The sequence below is a fragment of the Chiloscyllium plagiosum genome, unplaced genomic scaffold (assembly GCF_037043375.1).
Source record: "Chiloscyllium plagiosum isolate Xiang-an unplaced genomic scaffold, Cpla_swu_hap1 HiC_scaffold_16, whole genome shotgun sequence".
NCBI classification, from domain to species: domain Eukaryota; kingdom Metazoa; phylum Chordata; class Chondrichthyes; order Orectolobiformes; family Hemiscylliidae; genus Chiloscyllium; species Chiloscyllium plagiosum.
Genome location: NW_028270154.1, coordinates 41,380,340 through 41,401,167, shown reverse-complemented (window position 1 = coordinate 41,401,167; position 20,828 = coordinate 41,380,340). Strand labels below are relative to the sequence as shown.

General features: G+C 40.1%; 1 protein-coding gene across 3 annotated transcripts in view; it reads right to left on the bottom strand.

The window, feature by feature from the left end:
* Window positions 1-20,828, bottom strand: part of LOC122556625 (neuropeptide Y receptor type 6-like) — an 88,865-nt gene that overhangs the window by 58,499 nt on the left and 9,538 nt on the right. For all 3 annotated transcript variants that reach the window (XR_015759731.1, XM_087995322.1, XM_087995323.1), the window contains exons 2-3: window positions 6,730-6,814; window positions 5,345-5,492 (exon numbers count right to left, since the gene is read on the bottom strand). The gene's annotated coding sequence lies outside the window, so the exon portion shown is untranslated. The remainder of the gene's footprint in view (window positions 1-5,344; window positions 5,493-6,729; window positions 6,815-20,828) is intronic.

Below are 20,828 nucleotides of genomic sequence, written 5' to 3'. Positions count from 1 at the left end.
GGGGGGGGGTCCAGAACTAGAGGGCATAGGTTTAGGGTGAGAGGGGAAAGATAATGAACGAGACTTAAGGGGTAACTTTTTCACACAGGGGGTTGTGCGTGTATGGAATGAACTATCAGCAGAAGTGGTGGAGGCTAGTACAATTGTAACATTTAAGAGGCATCTGAATGGGTATATGAATAGGAAGGGTTTGGAGAGATATGGGCCAAGTGCTGGCAGGGTGGGACTAGATTAGTTTGGGATATCTGGTCGGCTTGGACAAGTTGGACCGAAGGGTCTATAAATATGGAAGGCAGAGGAAAAATAAGCTAGAAAATAGACAAAAAAGGAGTCATTGAATGATTAATGGAATAAGTATCAAAGCAAGAAATCTATTAAACAAAGCAGATGGGTTGAAGGCAAGGATGGACATTTGGAATACAGTACGATACGGTTGGTCAAAGAAGGGCAGGCATGGCAATTTTACAATTCTTACTACAGGACTTTCAGAGGGAATGGAAAGCATTAAAAGTTCAACAAAATTCCTTAAACAGCACCTTCCAAACCCATAACCACTTCCATCTAGAAGGACAAGGACAGCAGATGCGTCAGAACACTACCACATTTGAGTTTCCTTCCAAGCCACTCACCATCCTGATTTGGAAATATATTGATGCTCTTTCACCACTGCCAGGTCAAAGTCCTGGGATCCTCTCCCTCAGGGTACTGTGAGTCAACCTGCAGTAAATGGACTGCAATAGTTCAAGAGGCAGCTTAATGCCACCTTCTCAAAGGCAATTCGGGATAGGCAATAAAAGCTGGCCAGCAGCAATATTCACATCCCACAAGTGAATATATAAAAAAGCAAGGGGTGTCACAACATTGACCAAAAAAACAGTTACAGCTATGAGGAGGGCTATTATGCTGGAAAGAACATCTAATGAGATGATTGAGTTGAAAACAAAAACAGAGCAATCACATTGCTACGAGTATAGGATAGAGTCACAAACAGACACAGGGAGTTAAAAAGGAAATATGTAAGCAAATTTGTTGAGAAATGCAGAAACAATAGAGCATTAACAGTAGGCTTGCTCGATCACTTTGATATTAAATGGGATTAAACTAATGTAAAAGATATGGCAGGTGCAGAATTCTTAAAATACTTAAGAGAGCCTTTTTAGCCAGTAAATAGCAAGCTCAACAAGTGAAGGGGCAGTTTTGGGTTTAGCTTAGGGTACAAGGTTGGACTGTTGGGAGGGTTATCAATGGAATAGCATTTTTATCTCAGCAATTATAATTCAGTTTTAATGCAGTAATGGAAGAGGACAAGTATAGATGAGGTCTAAAGGACGCAATTCAAGGCATTCTACAAATAATGCTGAACAAATATGTTCCCAAAAGAAGAAAAAGCTCCTCTCACCACCACACTAGATTTCAAATTGGAGGTTGGATGGATTAAGCAAAAAAGGATATTTGGGTCTGATATTGAGGTATCAATAGTGAAGAAAGGAATATAGAAAGTACAGGGCTAACTTTAATAAATGAATTAGGAAAGCAAAGTTGTAAGGATAACTCATGAAAAGATGGGACATAATAGAGGCCAAGAAGTAACCTTTTGAAGTAAAGCAAAAGCGTGGGCATGGTCCTCAATGAATATTTTCCAACTGTATTAACAAAATAGGTAGATGATGCACATTGTTGATAGAAAGGAGGAGTGTGCAATATTGAATACAATAAACATAATGAGAAGAAATATAACGGGAGTTTATCATCTTTGAAAGTAGATAAATTACCAAGTCCAGGTAGTTTACCTCCCTGGCTACCAAGAGGAACAAGAGAGGAAATAGTCCAGGCTGTAATCTTTGTATTTTGTTTCCTTCTGGCTATAGATGCATTGCTGGAGAATTGGGATTAGCAAATCTGTGTTTGAAAAGGGGAGAAAAGGATGGACTGAGTAATTTAAAGTCAACCAGCTGAATCTCAATAATGGGTTCTGAGGAACTGTACAAATCATTCAGAAGGGTATAGATTAATCACAAAAAATCTGCATAGATATACAATGGTAGATTGTGTCTGATTGTCTGCATTGAATTTCTTAAGGATTTTAGCAAGATTTTTGATGATGTCCAACATGGCAAAGCAGCCAGGCAAGTAAAACCCTAGAGTGTCCAATGGAAAGTGGTAAGCTGGATCCAAAATTGGCTGAGTGGCAGGGACCATAGGGTTCAGCACTCGGTCTCTTGCTTTTTGTGGTATATATCACTGCTTCAGACTTAATAAACATAGAGGGAAAATTAAAAGTTTGCATGATAAAGAAAATTGGCCTTGTGATTGACGGTGAGGGGAGAAATATAGACTACTACTCATTATAGTCAAGTGGCAGGAAAGTGGCAAATGGAATTTAATCCAGATCATACAAACTAGGGGTAGGACTTGGACTTTCAGCACTCAATAATATCATGGCTCATATGATTGTGGCTTCAATTCAATTTTCTTTTTATTCTCTCGTTAGTCATGAATTTATTTCTGCCTTAAAACTATTCAACTAATCAATTGTACAATTCCACCACTCCCTGGCAAAAAGCATGCTACAGACTCACACTTTGAGAGAACAAAAATTACTTTAATTTCCATCTTAAAGGGGATACCCCTTATTTTTAGCATGTGTCCCTTAGTTCCAGTCTTTTCCGTATGTTTCAACATCTGCTTGTCAAGCCTTCTTAGGCTCTTTTGTTTCAAAAAAAATCACCTCTCATTTTCTAAACTGCTATGGATGCAGACGTAATGTGTCTAACATTTCCTCATGATATTGTCTTTCATCTCAGAAATCGGTTGGGTGAACCTTCTCTGAGCTGTGACTAATGCAAGTATGTCCATTTTTAAGTATGATGACCATATCTGTAACTGAGATGTAGTCTCACCAATGCTCTACACAACTACAACAAAACAGATCTACTTTTACAACTCATTCTTCTTGTCTTCCTAATCAATTGCTGTACCTGTGTACTAACCTTTTATTATTAATTTACCAGGAGACCTGGATCCCTTTGTGACTCAGAATTCTGCAATCTCTGTCCATTTAAATTATTGGTTATTCTTCTTGCTCAGCTAGCGATAGAATGCCCTTTTTGATTTGCAGGAATGCTCCATATGAACCGCGTGGTCAACACAGTGAAACTGAGTTTTGATTAGCATGCATTTAATTCTAGGTAATGCTGTATCTTACAAAAACACTGATGTTAATGGTTTTGTTTTGCCGGTCAATGTTTGCAACAAATGTTAAGTACAAAGGTGGACTATATCTTGTTGCTTTGTGTAATGCCACCAGTTGTCCATGCCACAAAACTATGGTGAAATGATATGAGAAACTGGCTGTTAGGTTTTGATTTTTATTGACACAGATTTATATTCTGTGAAAAAAACTGTGGATGAGCCTGCTAAATGATAAGCTTGTTTTCCCAGACAATGTGCAATTTCACTATTCAATGCAGGATCTTGGAAATGATACATTCAAAACTGGAAAATTTCTGAATCAAGTTAAGGATTATATTGTTAATGATGACAAATGGGCATTGGAGTGTATGGCCATGGGCAAGTTGGCACAAAATATATGCGCTGAAGTTTCAGTGAGAACTAGGGCAGCTGGTCCTTATGACCCATGTTGACTTTTCTTTTGTAAATTTCTGTTCATAAATTATGCAATTGGCACCTCCGATGCCGGACTCATGGAATTGCAAAGCAGGAGAGATGGAAGTGCTCCCTGCTGCTGGGTCTTGGTGACATTAACCCCATTGGCACAATATTTAAACCTCAGGAATTGATCTTCACATTGTAGTCCTGCATCATTATCCCAAACAAAACACCCCAGAAAGGCAAGTTAACTTGGCTATTCTCTGACAGGGACCTGAAGGTGCTGGTGGATGGAATTATGGAAAGGAGGGCCATGTTTTTTTCTCCTCACTGGCAAAGGAGGCCATACCACCAGACTCAGTTAGCCCAAACCAAGATAGTGGCCTACCTCATTGCAGTGTCGCAGGTAAAAGGCAATGCACAGCAATACAGAGAATAAATTAATCATCTTCTGCACATTGCAAGGATAAGTCCCACAATCTGTTCTCTGCTATCTTGTACTCACAGGACCACCACTCACTCAAACTCTGCCACTGCACACACATCTCACCAAGGTTCATACAAAATGTTTTATTCTTTTATGGGATGGGGTTATGCTGGCTAGGCCAGCATTTATCGCCCATCCCTAATTGTCCCGAGGGCAGTTATGTGTCACCAACATTGCTGTGTGTCCAGAGGCACATGTAGGCCAGAGTAGGGAAGAATGGCAGTTTCCTTCTCTTAAAGACTTTAGTGAACCAGATGGAATTTTCCCAACAATCAGCTATGGGTTTCAAGGTCACCATTAAATTCTCAGCTTCAAATTTTTTCTTATTGAATTCAAATTCCCAATCTGCCATGATGGTCTTTGGATTAATATTCTAGTGGTAGTACCACTCCGCCATTGCCTCCATGCATCACTTCTACTCACCGGCTCTCGCCTTCCTCATCCTCCCAAACTCTAGCTTTTGCTGCCTTTTGCGCTTCTCATTCACTCTTTGGGAATTGTCTTTCTGTCTTGCTCATGCATCATTACTAACTGTTTCTCCATCCTTGTCCATGATACTAAATCCTTCTGCTCATCTCACTGCAGGAAAAATTAACCCACCCCTTGGGCTGGAATTGGATGAGCCCCTTGACTGACAGTGATGGGAGCTGCTGACTGACTGTAGATCTCCTGAGCTCTCTAAGGAATGATCCCCATTGACTTTCGGACATTACAAAATGGTTGAATAACATGCAGGGTGTGGCCACATAAAATGCAACAAATGCTGCAAGCATGTCATTTACGTAGCATAGCGTCATATGACAACATGTCCACTTCCTTATATAAATAAAACAAAGAACTGCAGATGCTGGAAATCTCAAAAGACCAGAAATTACTGGAGAAACTCAGTAGGTCTGTGGGAAGAAAGCAGAGTTAACGTTTCAAGTCTGACGACTCTTCATTACAACATTAATTTCTAGCTTTATTTCCATTTTCTTGACTGTTCAGTTCTTCTCGCCATGACAAACTACCTGTTTCTCCATGTGCACTAAAAAGCAATGCAAGCCAGAGAGGCTGGCAGTCCCTAAGTAATGCTAAGAAAATAAACTGAAAACCAGAAGGTGTATCCAGTGTAGACATGTGTGACTCTGCAGGTAAAGCAATGTAGCAGAAGAGTGCATGTCATAAAGTGTCCCTGCACTCAAAGTGAAGTTCTTAAGTGATGTGAAAGTTAGTCTGAGAGCAGTGATGTTAGCAATGCTCACTTACATGAAGGAAGGGTGGAAGAGAATGATGTCCATGGCACATGTAGGGACATTGTTGTGTCAGAAGGTCTAGAGAAGCAAGTGGCAAACTGCTTTCATCAGGAAACCACGTTGACAATTGTTGTGGTCAGGTTTCTCAGGAGAATTGGACGCTGCAAAGAAATGAGCCGAGATTAGCATTAATAAAATGCAAGTGCATGGAAATAAGGTAGCTGTCGCACATTAGTTAGATACAGAACTCTAATTTTTCCATTTTCATTACATATTCTCAAATTTCTTGCCATTGTTCAAGCTGCTGAAGCAAGCAAAAAGTTCTGTCCTATGTCTTTTTCAAATTTATCATAAGGTCAAAACATCTGAAGGCTTTGGTAAATCAATCAACCAACAGTTATATGCCCTTTGGAGTGTATGCTAAAAGCACAGTCAAAGGCGCACAAAAATTAACTTTATAAATGTTTTGTACAATCATAAGCCTCTACATTTTGAATCAATTTCCATTGGTCTGAACTGAGTGTGCATCCCTATAACTAAAGAATGGATGACAAACAGAAGTCAGCCATTATGCAGTCTTGCTTGGTGCCTTTGATGACAGGAAGTGGTCTCTTGAAGCACCATTCTGCACCATACTGGTCATCAAGAAATTAACAGATCATCATGATGTTATTTTCAAGGGAGCCATAATTGTACAGACCTTCACAGTTTACTATACTAAATGCCTAGTTGTTGTTTGACTAGTCTGCAAGACAGCTGTCCCACTTTTGGCACAAGCTGTCAGATATTAGTCAGGTAGGTTTTACAGAATTAATAGAACTGGGCTTGCCATTGTTGTTTCCAATACCTAAGCCGATGCCAGATTGCTTGTCCAGTTTCATGACTCTTCTTCAACATTGCAGTGTTTTGATAGAACCAAATAGTTTGCTCAACCATTTAAGATTAGATTAGATTAGATTACAGTGTGGAAACAGGCCCTTCGACCCAACAAGTCCACACCGACCCGCTGAAGCGAAACCAACCCATACCCCTACATTTACCCCTTACCTAACACTACGGGCAATTTAGTATGGCCAATTCACCTGACCCTGCACATTTTTGGACTGTGGGAGGAAACCGGAGCACCCGGAGGAAACCCACGCAGACAACGTGCAAACTCCACACAGTCAGTCGCCTGAGGCGGGAATTGAACCCGGGTCTCTGGCGCTGTGAGGCAGCAGTGCTAACCATTGTGCCACCGTGCCGCCCACCTTTAAGAAGGCATTTAAGAGTTTACCACACTCCTGTAGGTTTGGAGTCACAGACCAAGACCACAGACCTTTTTTCAGACCAAATAAAGACAGCAATTACACTCAGAAGTTTCTACTGAAGATGACATTGGTGGAATGAAACTCTTACCCAAATAAAGGAGGCTCAATCTTAGTTGATGGCATCCTGATATCAGAATTGGTTATCTGTTTGCCAGCCAATGCCAAGCAGCCACCTACATGAAAGGCACAATTCCGTCAGATAATAATACCAAAATGCAGGACATTTAAAGAGTAATTGCAACAAATAAGAAAAGTTTTGAAAATATGTATTATGGAAACATTTTCCTGTTTATTTCGCTTATATTGCCTACTCATTGCAACCTCCCAGTTTACATCTGTAGCTGTGGACTTGCCTTTGGACCAATGATATATTCAACAGAAGGAACAAAACTTTTCATTTTAAACATGACTTTACTTATGTTACTTCAAGGATCATTAAAAAATTGCAGGGAGAAAAAGGTGGTCAGACAACACTGGAGACACGTACCATCCACTCCCCAAATCTTATTGTGTGCATGATTCAATGTTGTTCATCATATATAATTGATATAATCTTGGAGCATAATCCTTTTCTATTGCTGAGGTTAATGGGTTCCTCCAATGAAGCAAACTTGTGTGCAACCAATGGGACTGGGAAATTCTGACATTTGGAGCTGATCATTTTTTTTGGCTAAGGGTAAATTAAATCGAGTTTGTTTGGAAGAATTCTTGCTGCAAGGCTCTGTGAAACTTCTTGCAGTACATTACTAAACAAATTTCATGAATGACCTCTGCTTCTCCACCCACATCACACACCAATCCTAGAACATGTGCAAGTCACTGGATATCCATTGAAAGACTGAAATCCCTTGCACCTGTTTCAATTTTTAAAAACGTCACTGTGCACTTGGACAAGCATTGGCAATTCAGTGTTGTCACCGACAGTGCCATACTGCTCACAGAATAAAGTCAGAATGGCAGACACTCCCTTGTCGTTCACAATGAGGCCACACACTTTACCTGGCCTTCTATATCTGAAGACCCTGGTACTACTATTCAAAGTTCAGTGGTCATTCTCATCTTGTCATTGTCCAGTAAAGAACATCTAAACAGATGTTTGGGTACTCAAGGAATCCACATCTCTAACCTCATACAAGGTTCATATGATTCATGTTCCTTTGGGGCTTTAAAATGGAAAAGGCATAGATGAAGTCACTGTAATAGATTAAATGCTTTCCTAAAATTTCACACGTTATCTCAGACTGTGGGATTGGTCTGCCAGCTTCTGAGAGTGAGAAAAGAAAAAGAGGCCACACAGTGTCAGAATGTGGGTGGAAGATTATGCTTAGATTGAAAAGACCAAATTTATGTGAAGTTAAATCCACACTGGACGATCCACATAGCTTGCACTAGCGGCAGGATTTACAGTAATACTTGCGTTGTGAAAGGCAGTTCTGTGGTTAGAGAAGTGAAGCATTGGGAGTTAAGAATTATTTTGGACTGATTCTGGGAGAACTAAATGTCACAGAGTCATAGAGCACGGAAATAGACCCTTTGGCCCAACCAGTCCATGTTGAACATAATCCCAAACTGAACTAGTCCTACCTGCCTGCTCCTGGCCCATATCCCTCCAAACCTTTCCTATTCATGTACTTATCCAAATGTCATTTAAACATTGTAATTGTACCCACATCCATCACTTCCTCAGGAAGTTCATTCCACACATGAATCACCTCTGTGTAAAAAAATTGCCCCTCATGACTTTTTAAAATCTCTCTCCTTTCACCTTAAAAATGTGCACCCTAGTCTTGAAATCCCTCATCCGAGAGAAAAGACAACTACCATTAAATCTATCTCAACCTGTCATTATTTTATAAACTTCTATCAGGTCGCCTCTCAACCTCTTACGCTACAATGAAAAAGTTCCAGCCAATCCAACATTTCTTTATGACTCAAACCTTCCACATCTGGCAACATCCTGGTAAATCTCTTCAGAACCCTCTCCAACTTAATAATATCCTTCCTATAACTGGGCAACAGAACTGGACACAGTATTCTAGAACAAGTCTCACCAATGTACTGTACAACCTCAATACGACTTCCCAATTCCTATCATTAAAGGACTGAGCAATGAAGATGAACGTGACAAATGCCTTTTTAACCACCCTGTCTATATGTGACACAAACTTCAGAGAATTATGTACCTGCACCCCCTAAGTTCCTCTGTTCTACAACACTACCCAAGGCCTTAGAATTAATTGTATAAGCCCTACCTTGTTTGTTGTACCAAAATGTAATACCTCACATTTATTAGGTTCAACTTTATCTGACATTTTTCAGCCAATTGACCCAATTGATCAAGATCCCTTTGTAATCTTAGAAAACATTCTTCACCATCTACTGGTCAGTGTAGCTTACAACTATAAAAGGTGGTTTTTCAATTTTGCTAAAAATGAGGAGGAATATTCCATTTTGTGCTTTAAAGCATAAGTTGTTCATAAAGATAGTGTTTATTCAATAGAGCTTTTGCTCTTTTGAAATCTTGTCCTCTTTTCAACTATTAACTGGAAGTTCAAATTTTTATATACGTTATCTGTCTATGCAGATTGTTAACTGTTAATAGTGATACAATTCAGTAAAGATTTGTTTTCAAATTTGGATAACAAATTACGTGTGCTGTATGACCAAAGGAGAAATGAGAACATGAATATTGTACTAACCTACAGCCATCATTTAACCTCATAGCTGCTTACCTCTCAATTTCTATGTTATCTGTTGCCTGGCATCTAAGTGTTTCCTTCTAGTAGATAGTTAAAAGCCAGATGCTGGGCAATGCTGGATAACTACAAGTGACACTTTCTGTTTTAGCACAGCAATTGGTTGCCATGATATTTAGTTCCACATAATTGTTAGCAAGCAAATATTCATAGGCTAATGAACTATACACAGAAAAGCAAGTACAATTACTTGAAACTATTATGAACTCAATTGCGAGTTAAGGAATAAGAGATAAAGGTGTTGGGTGTAGTTTTACAGTGTCTCCTAATCATTAGAGATTAAATGATGAAGCACTTCAAAATAGTGAATCAAAATGATCATAATATTTAATCATGTTTATAGAAATTCTTTGTTATAAGGTCCCTACTTTTAATTGACCCGTCATTGATATTTTTATCATCATCAGGACATGATGGGGAAGGATAGGAGGTTGTTAGAAGAATCATAATTGCCACAATCAACTCTAGTAACTGTACCTTGACACTTCCTTTGGATTAACAGAGTGACTATAACAGACCCTGTTCAATGTCACAAATGGAGTGTAAGTTTTTCACAAGCAAGACTGAGAACGTTGAATTTCAGGGTATCTAAAATGAAATGTTTGCAGTAAACAATAAGGAATACTACACATGCTATAAACCTGATATAGAAAAAGAAAATGCTGCATCTATAGAGAGAAAAACAGTTAATTTTCACGTCAATGGCCTTTAATAAATTCTAATAAAAGAACATTGACTTGAAATATTATGTTCAAATTTTCAGACATATGGGGATAATGCTTGCCATCCGAATAGAAAGGTTAGTTGTGAATGGTCTGTGAGACAGGGAATCTTATTCATAAGAACTGGTGATCAAACTGACTGCCTAGTGGCTGATTAATCCCTACAATGCCAAATCTCAGGAGTATAGCCATTATGGAGACATTGCTGTAAAGAAATCAAAGCTGGGAACTAAATATTCAGGGCATTTGACTTTTGGAAAACACAGGCAAGGAGGTAAGAATGTGGGGGGGATAGCTTTGTTAGTAAGTGTTGGAATAAGGTTGATAGCAAGAAATGATTTTGAGGTGGAAGATGTAGAATACATTTGAGTGGAGGTAAAAACTAACCAGGGGAAACATTCACTGAAAGGAGTAGTCAATAGGACTCTAAAATAGCTGAACAGTAGAAGAGTAGCCCTGATGAAGGGCTTATGCCCAAAACATTGATTCTCCTGCTCTTCGGATGCTGCCTGACCTGCTGTGCCTTTCCAGCACCACACTTTTCAAGTAGGATACCATTATGAGGATATAATGAGGGCATGTAAAAAAAGTCTGTTGATTAATCACAGGTGACTTTAATCTTTACGTAGATTGGGAAAGTCAAATTGGCAGAGGGAGGCACAAGGAATACACATTGAGTGTATTCCTGATAGTTTCCCAGAACAATATGCTGTAGATCCAACCAAGGATCAGGCTATATTGGATCTGGTAACATGCAATAAGGCAAGTTTGATTAATTATCTCTGAGTAAAACATCCCCTAGAAAATTATGACCATATCAAGATAGAATTTAGCATTCAGTTTGAGAGGGAGAAGGTGGATTAGAAACAACTGTACTAAATTTAAATGAGGGTAATTAGAAAGAAATAGGGCAATGCTAGCTGGAGTGGATTTAAAAAGGAGTTTAGTATCAAACATTCATGATTAACAATGGCAAATATTTGAAAAAATATGGCTTGCAGCAAAGACATATTTCAGTGAGGAAGAAGGATTCTAGGAATCAGATAAAGTTAAAAATCACACAACACCAGGTCTATTTGGAAGCACTAGCTTTCGGAGCACTGCTCCTTCATCAGATGGTTGTGGACCACCACCTGATGAAGGAGAGGTGCTCCGAAAGTTAGTACTTCCAAATAAATTTGTTGGACCATAGTCTGGTGTTGTGTGATTTTTAACTTTGTCCATCCCAGTCCAACAACGGCACCTCCAAGTTAGGAATGGGATCATGACAGTTAACCAAGGAGTTAAGGACAGCATCAAATTGAAAGAAAAAACATGCAGAGTGGCAAAGATTAGTGGTACGCCAGATGATTTGGATAGTTGAAAAGGCAACAAAAGATGATCAAAGAAAAGGGAGAAAATTAACATTAAGGGAACACTTGGAAGTAATATCAGATGGACAGCCAAAGCATCTTTAAATATATAAAAAGGAAGGTAGCACAGTGGCTCTGAATTTAGCACTGCTGCCTCACAACACCAGGGAACTGAGTTCAATTCCACCCTTGGGCGACTGTCAGTGTGGAGTTTGCATGTTCTCCCCGTGCCTGTGTGGGTTTTCTCCGAGTGTCCTGGTTTCCACCTGCAGTCCAAGGATGTGCAGTTTAGATGGATTGGCCGAGCTAAAGTCCCCATAGTGTCCAGGGAGGTACAGACCAGATGGGTTAGCCATGGGAAATGTATGGTTACAGGGATAAAGTTGGTCTGGTTGGTATGCACTTCGGAGACTCGTTGTGGATTTGCTGGGCCAAATGGCCTGCTTCCTTGCTGTTAGGATTCTATGAAGACAGAGGCTTAAGTGATCATTGGCCCATTAGAGAATGAGACTGGGGAAATAATAATGGAGAAACAGGAACTGGCAGAGGAGTTGAATAAATATTTTGCATCAGTAGAAGATCCGAATGGCATTCAAAAATACTAAAAGATTAAGGAGCAGAAATGGGGGAGGAAATAAAAACAATAACTATCACTAGAAAAATGTACTAGGGGCTAAAGACCAATGAGTCTTCTTGACCTGATGGGATGCATGCAAACATGTCAAAAGAAGTAACCAGAGAAAGGGGATACACTTCTATTGATCTTTCAAGCATCCTTAGATTCTGAAAAAGTGCCAGAGGATTAGATAATACCAATGTAACACCTTATTCAAAAAAGTGAAGGAGACAAAAATACAGGTTACTGTGGGCTGGTTAGGTTAACGTCTGTTGGGAAAATATTAGGAGGTAATAATGGAACATTCAGAAATATATATGATCAACGAGAGTCAGTGTGGCTTCATGAAGGGGATACTGATTCAAATTCTTTGAGGAGATAACAAGTGGACAGATAAAGTGGAAGCTGAGGATGTAATATATATTGATTTCCAGAAGGCGTTTGATACAATATCTCATATTAGGCTACTTAATAAGAGTTCACGGGGTTGAAGGTAGTATATGAGTATGGATAGAGGATTGGCTAATCATTAGAAGACAGAAAGTTTGGACAAGGAGGGCATTTTCAGAATGGTAACCTGGAACTAGTGGAGTCCACAGGGACCAGTGCTGGGGTCACATTATTTACGATATATATTAATGATTTGAATTAAAAAGAAGTGAACGTATTTAGTCAGGATTACACAGTAATAGATCGGAAGTCAAGTGCTATGGATAACTCAAGGAGTCTGCAGAGGGATACAGTCAAGTGAAGTGACTCAGCAAAAAATATGGGAGACGGAATACAACGTGGTAAAATGTGAGGCTATGCACTTTGGTGCAAAAGGTAAAGTAACCAGTATTACTCAAATGGTAAAGGACTGCAGAAAGCCACGAGACAGAAGGATTTAGGAATCATCTTGCATAAACCACAAGGTTACAGGTTCAGCAAGTAACAGGGAAGTCAGATTGAAAGTTGGCCTTTATTTCAAAAGGAACAGAATATAAGAATAAGTAGATCTTGCTAAAAATACAAGACACTAGTCAGACTGTAGCTGGAATACTGAACACAGCTTTGGTCCCATAATCTAAGGAAAAGTGTTTTGACATTGGAAGCAGTCCAGCGAAGGCTCATTCAGTGGATCCCAGGTATACAGGGATTGTCATATGAGGAGAAATTGGGTAGGGTGTGTCTATTATTCCTTTGAATTTAAATAATGAGAAGCAGCCAAATTGAAACATATAACATTCTTGATGGGGTAGATGTGAAGATGTTCATTCTAGGGCTAGAATAAGGGTTCAATCTTATATTGACAGAGGAGGCATTTCTTCTCTTCGAAAGTAGTGAATTTGTGCAGTTCTTTACTACAGAGCGCTTTGGATACTGGGTTGTTAACTACACTCAAGGCTGAGATAGACACATTTTTAATAATGAAATGAATGAAGGATGATGGAGTAAAGGCAGGAAAATGGAGTTAAGGATTGTCAGATCAGCAATTCTCTCAATGACAGTGCAGATTTGATGGGCTGAATGGCCTACTTCTGCTCCTACATCTTATGGTTTTAGGGCCTCAAATGGCCTAAGCATATGTGGGCTGACCAATGTCTTTCGCATCCATCATATTATGGAGAACAACTCAGAGATGGGTGGGTGAGTTAATTATTGTGCTGCTGTTCGTGTTGCCCACCTGCCCTCAAATATTAGGAGCATAAAATTTCTCGTTATTTCTCATGGCATAGTATTTAGGAGATACTGTTCTTATTTGTAGAAGGATTAAGAACCAGAGAGCATAGATTTACACTAACTGATAAAAGAAACAATGGCCTCATGAAGAATGGCACAGCAAGTGGCTATGATCTGGAACACACTGACTCATTGTGTGATATAGACAGAGCCAATTCAGGCTTTTAAAAGGAATTTAATGATTATCTGAAAAGGAAGGATTTGCTGGGCTATGGGGAATAGTTGACAAGTGGCATAGGTAAATTACTCATTCAGAATTAAATGTGAGGTCATTCATTTTGGTAGGAATACCAGCAAAATGGACTATTATTTAAAGGTGAAAATGTGTTGCTGGAAAAGCGCAGCAGGTCAGGCAGCATCCAAGGAGCAGGAGAATCGATGTTTCGGGCATGAGCCCTTCTTCAGGAATGAGGAAAGTGTGTCCAGCAGGCTAAGATAAAAGGTAGGGAGGAGGGACTTGGGGGAGGGGCGTTGGAAATGTGATAGGTGGAAGGAGGTCAAGGTGAGGGTGATAGGCCGGAGTGGGGGTGGGGGCGGAGAGGTCAGGAAGAAGATTGCAGGTTAGGAAGGCGGTGCTGAGTTCGAGGGTTGGGACTGAGACAAGGTGGGGGGGAGGGGAAATGAGGAAACTGGGGAAATCCGAGTTCATCCCTTGTGGTTGGAGGGTTCCTAGGCGGAAGATGAGGTGCTCTTCCTCCAGCCGTCGTGTTGCTATGACATGCAGGTCCTTGGACTCCTATGGTCTGGCGATGGAGGAGTCCAAGGACCTGCATGTCATAGCAACACGACGGCTGGAGGAAGAGCACTTCATCTTCCACCTAGGAACCCTCCAACCACAAGGGATGAACTCGGAATTCCCCAGTTTCCTCATTTCCCCTCCCCCCACCTTGTCTCAGTCCCAACCCTCGAACTCAGCACCGCCTTCCTAACCTGCAATCTTCTTCCTGACCTCTCCGCCCCCAACCCCACCCCCACCCCCCCACTCCGGCCTATCATCCTCACCTTCCTGAAGAAGGGCTTGTGCCCAAACGTCGATTCTCCTGTTCCCTGGATGCTGCCTGACCTGCTGCGCTTTTCCAGCAACACATTTTCAGGTCATTTCCCCTCCCCCCACCTTGTCTCAGTCAAATCCCTCAAACTCAGCACCGCCTTTCTAACCTGCAATCTTCTTCCTAACCTCTCCGCCCCCACCCCCACCCCCACTCCGGCCTATCACCCTCACCTTGACCTCCTTCCACCTATCCCATTTCCAACGCCCCTCCCCCAAGTCCCTCCTCCCTACCTTTTATCTTAGCCTGCTGGACACACTTTCCTCATTCCTGAAGAAGGGCTCATGCCCGAAACATCGATTCTCCTGCTCCTTGGATGCTGCCTGATCTGCTGCGCTTTTCCAGCAACACATTTTCAGCTCTGATCTCCAGCATCTGCAGTCCTCACTTTCTCCTCTATTATTTAAAGGTGAAAAATTGCAGCATGCTGTTGCGCAAAGGGACTGGGTGTCTTTGCGCACGAATCACAAAAGGTTGGTTTGCAGTGCAGCTGGTAATTAAGTAGGCAAATGGAATATTGTCCTTCACTGCTAGATGGATGGAGTTTAAAAATAGGGGGTTATGCTGCAGCTGTATAGGGGCTGGTGATGTCACGCCTGAAGTACTACACACAGTTTTGGTCTCCTTACTTGAGAAAAGATCTACTGGCACTGGAGGGGGTGCAGAGGAGGTTCACCAGGTTGATTCCGGAGTTGAGAGAGTTGGCTTATGAAGAGAGATTGAGAAGACTGGAACTAGACTCATTGGAATTTTGAAGAATGAGGGGTATCTTATAGAAACAAATAAAATTATGAAGGGAGTAGATAAGATAGATGCAGAAAGGTTGTTTCCACTGGTAAGTGAAATTAGAACTAGGGGCATAGCCTTAAAATAAGGAGAAGCAGATTTAGGACTGAGTTGAGGAAGAACTTTGTCACCCAAAGGGTTGTGAATCTGTGGCATTCCCTGCCCAGTGTGAGAAAGTGTATAAGGTATGAGCATAATTTGGAGATGCCGGTATTGGAATGGGGTGTACAAAGTTAAAAATCACACAACACCAGGTTATAGTCCAACAGGTTTAATTGGAAGCACACTAGCTTTCGGAGTGATGCTCCTTCATCAGGTGATTGTCAATCACCTGATGGAGTGTTGCTCCGAAAGCTAGTGTGCTTCCAATTAAAGGTATGAGCAGGTAGGGAAAGAGTTAAATTTTGGGTTGTGTAATAAAGGCTCAGCTGACATGACTTTGACGAGATAAAAACTTGCAGTAAACAATGAGGTGCTGGAAGCAAGGGTAGAGGGTTAACAAGGTGAAAAGCATTCATTATGTGAAGCCAGTTAACAAGGTTAAGAATGTCCATTGTATAATGCCAGATGACTTAATCTTTACTGCCGATTGTAATGGTTACCCAATCAATATGGATGTTGCCTTATTTGGATGCTACTGTCTGCAAGTGACTATATGATTCTTTAAGAATCTGTTGTTTGAGAGAAGACTGAGAACTCATGTCCCTGTGCACATGAGTGATTGTTCCCTCTCTCTGGCCTGGACCTGACATAAAGGAGGTAAAGCTATACTATGTGCTGTATTGGGGTTTAAGTCCCCTGGGTAAAATTCAGGTTCAAGTCCTCTATGCTGTTTTGGGGTTTGAATCCCCTAGGTTTTAAGGTTTGAGCCCTCAATACTGTATTGGGTGGGTTTTATTGAGATTCAAGTCCTCTGTGCTGTACTGAGGTTCAAGTTCCCTGGGTTTTAATTGAGGTTCAAGTCCTCTGTGCTGTAGTGGGGTTTGAGTCTCTTCAGTTTTATTGAGGATCAAGTCCTCTTGCTGTAATGTAATTCGAGTCAGATTTGAGTGTTTTGTGTTTAACTGGGATTTGAGTTCTGTTTTAAGTGAGATTCGAGACCTCTGTGTCTGATTGGGGTCTCAACCCCCATGAGGAATACACTGAGAAGGGGGTTAAAGTCCCCAGTAGTGAAATTTGAGGCTCTGCCAGTCTTTCTTCTGGGGGAAGACAGTGGCTTCTGGGGGACTGCAGTGATGTGTGGTCTGCTGTGAGGGTTTTCTCTCTAAGTTCAGTGAGAGGATGCAAAAAAAAAACCAAAAATGAGAAATGCTGAAATTAAGGTTGTACTAATACTTGTGTTGAAAAAGGAAAGTTTCAATGTAAATTGTACCATGCTGAGTGTTTGCTTAAAAATATTTGTTTGTTAAAATACGGCTTCAGAAAATCCTTTTAAGTGAATGTGTTTTGCCTTGCTTGAATTAGGATCTCAATTCAATGTGTTTTGTGGGCTATGTAATAGGGCAGATTTTGTTTTTACATTGAAATTGTACAACATTATGTCCTTTTTTAAAATTATCAAACTTGTAACCTTTAAAACAAATTGAGTACCTTACGCCTCTGATTTGTTTCAAATTCTACAATGCCTGTTTTTAAAAAAAAAAAGTTGGGTCAGTGGTCATGCTTTAGCCATATGAGAATATTGTATCATAATATTTTGGCTGTGTTTTTAATGCAGAGTGTTCTCAAAAAGAACACTGCATTTTGAGTTTGATGTTTTCTGATTTTTTTAGAGAATATTAGAACTTGAGGCTGAGTTGTTTCAGTTCTGTGAATTATTGTTAAGACTTCATTGGCCCCCTTCATATTGCAAATTCAAAGAATGTTGATCTCTACCAAAATTGCCACTAATTCTGTTTGTTTTTATTTGAGAAGTTTCATTTGGAGAACATTTTAAGATATTCAGCATTTGTTTCCAATGAATTTTTGACATTTTAAATCTGAACTGAAACTGCTTCTTCAATTCTCTCTTCACAGGAAATATCTTATTGTTTTTCTTGCTGTTCTAGACTTTGGAAATACTTTTTTCCTGACAGTTTTCATGTTAGCCAAGTATTAATTTGTTAAAGTTTTTTTTGAATAACCTAAAAGGGGTCCCCCGAGGGTTTGATTTTTAGGACCACTGATTGATTGTTGTTTTATAACTGCCTGAATTGTTTAGGCAGTTCAATTTAGAAGTTTATGGACTGTCTAAAACTAGACTGTCATAAATAGTGAACAGAGTAACACTTCAAGATGACTGAGAATGTTGAAATAGGCAGAGACAATTTGGTGTAGTTAAATGTGACTGTCTTCATACTAATAATCACCTTGGCAAGGTGATGCAAATGCAAAGGTGATGACAGGAAATGCAAAGATACTTTCAGCAGCTAACATTGTCTCTAGAGTTTCTCCATTCACAGGTAAAGCATGCTTTCAGACCACCCTTCCACAACTTGATCCAATGGATTCAATCAGCTCCCCAGTCATAAGCATGAAAAGTGGAGAAGCTAATAATAATGAAGAGGAGGTTGGTACGATTTTTGACAGTGGCCTTCCTTTGGACATTAAATCATATGGGCTTTACCTTGTCTTTCGATCATTTTAAGGGGTATGATTGTTCACTGACAAAGCTAACATCACAACAGCCAGTTGGCTTTGTTACACTTGACAGCAGAGCAGGATTAGAAGCAGCAAAGAATGCTGTATTCACCTATCCTGCTGCTGCACTTCACACTCCGATACACTGGTATCCTCTATCTGCAGCATCTCTGGAAGGATGGAAGCCTCGTCCGTTTCGTGAAGTATTTAACTGTCCTTACAGTGGAATTCAGATTTCTCCATGAAGTGGTCGGCAAGGACAGACTGGATTTTGTTTTCAGGTTGGACTTTATTGAAGGAGATTTTGGATGACTGGCTCATTTCCACTCAACTTGGAGGGGATGGAATGGTCACTATGGACTGTGGATTTAAGAATTTTTACTAGTGAATATTTTTCCACATGAGAGGATTCTTCAAACTCTATTTACTGTAATGGACTAGTAATTTTTGTCATTATAATCATTTGTATGCTGTGTCAATAACTTGCTTAAATACTGGCTGTCAAGAGTCTTATGAAAGCTGGTACTGCAATTATGGAAAATAAAGAGCATGGAAGCATGAAGACCACTGGCAATTTGTGGAAGGCAGGATGGGATAAGAATAGTGGAATGCTCTTACATCAATTAGCAGAGTAAGGTTAAGGCTGAAAGGTCATTATGGTGAGATGAGATAACAATTAGTAGAGGTAGTTTCCCTGTTAAGTGTCAGTATGACCAGATTGAGACCATAAATATTTGGGACAGACATTAAATATCTAATAGTTAGTAGAGTCAGCTTGAGACAGCCTACTGTAATAGATGTCAGTTAGACTTGAAATGTCAGCTCTTTTCTCTCCTTACAGATGATGCCAGACCTGCTGAGATTTTCCAGCATTTTCTCTTTTAATTAAATATCATGACTGGTTAGTCTGGAATGGAAGATCACTGTAGCAGAGGTGATAATAAATTCCTAATTATGACACTAGGAAAATATTAAGTAGGGTCTGGCATGAAAGACTATCGTTGCAAGAGTTAGCACTAAATATTTAACCGTGATGTTTGAATAACATTAAGTAGAATGTACAACTAAAGTGATAATGGGAACTAACATCACTGATTTAGTGTGTAGCGAGAGTGAGGTACTTTGATTAATATAGTTGGATATGCTGATAAGCTAACAGAAACATGGTTTTAAAAAAAATTTTAAAAACCACGGACACTGAAGTTCGTGGGCATTTGAGAATCTGCTTTCTCAGTGTCATGGTTTTTTGTTTGCAAATACAAGACCTCCTTCTTGAAGGACTCCCTGCATCTCCCAGTGATTCTCTACATTTTCTCCACAACAAATTTGGTGCTGGGAGCAGGGTCGTGCAGAGACCCACCTGGAAAGAAGGCAGCAGTGACAGGGCGCTTGGTCCACTGGGGGCACTCCCCAAGACTGACAGAATAAGGGTACCCAACAAAAAAAATTAGTACTTTTGCTGTGAATTTGGACTATATTCTGTTGGCTTGGAGAGGTTTATGGTGCAGGAACTTGCCAAAGGGTCTCTGATCCAAGATCCAAAGGTGAGGGGTAAATTGCAGCTGAAGGAGACGTGGAGAATTGGTCAACAAAACTGCGCAGTGGGTTAAGGGGGGAGTAAGAATAGAATGTAGCAATTGTCTGAGTAAAAGGTCCACGTGTTGATGCTAAAAGTCCATGTGATGAATATAAGACCATATAGATAACACCTGGCAGGAAACGAGGGCCTGAATACATAGGGCAGAATAAATAAGGGGAAATAGTTTTACAAAAAGTGCTGACAGATCTGTTTAGAAAGCCAGCAGATTGGTAGTGGATGATTAAAAGTAAAATAGCAGAGAATAGTCAGTATTAGTGTTACTAGACTGTTGAATCTTTTAGATAAGGCTTGCAGGATAATTAGACTCTTGGAAATGAACAAAGGGTCTGTTTAAGTAAGGCTCTGGCTGTGAGAGAGATTGATTTATGGCTGAGTTCTTGGCTGTTCGCAGCAAGGCTCCGTGTGTGTGTGTGTGTGTGTGTGTGTGTGTGTGTGAGAGAGTGAGCAGCTGTAGTTTGCAGAATGTTTGTTTGTGGGTGTGTCTGAGAGATTTTATAGTTTAATCATTGTGATCTGGCTTGTATGCATAATAGTTTGGTGGTTAAATGTTTTGTTTCACTGGAGCTTGAGATCCAGGGGTGTATTGATTTTATATTGTACTGTAAGAATGTAATTTTTTTTTGGTTGACAGATTTTTCAAGAAACTGTTAGTGATTGGTGCATTTTGAAAATGGAGTGCTAGATTGGTTTAGGCTGAATGAGAATAAGTTTGTATTCACTAGCTGCAATTGAGGACATTTAGGAATTGATAGATTGGTAAGGGACAATTGCAAGTTATAAAGTTAGGGATTGTTTATACTGTTGACAAAGCCCTACCAGACTTGAATGGTATGAGGAAGTGTTTTTTGAGAGCAGAGATAATACATTAGCTGGACTGAAATATATGTTAACATGGATAAAGGGACTGCAGTTGAGATACTGAATAAGAAATTTCTGGTGGCAAGAAATGATATTGTAAAAAATTC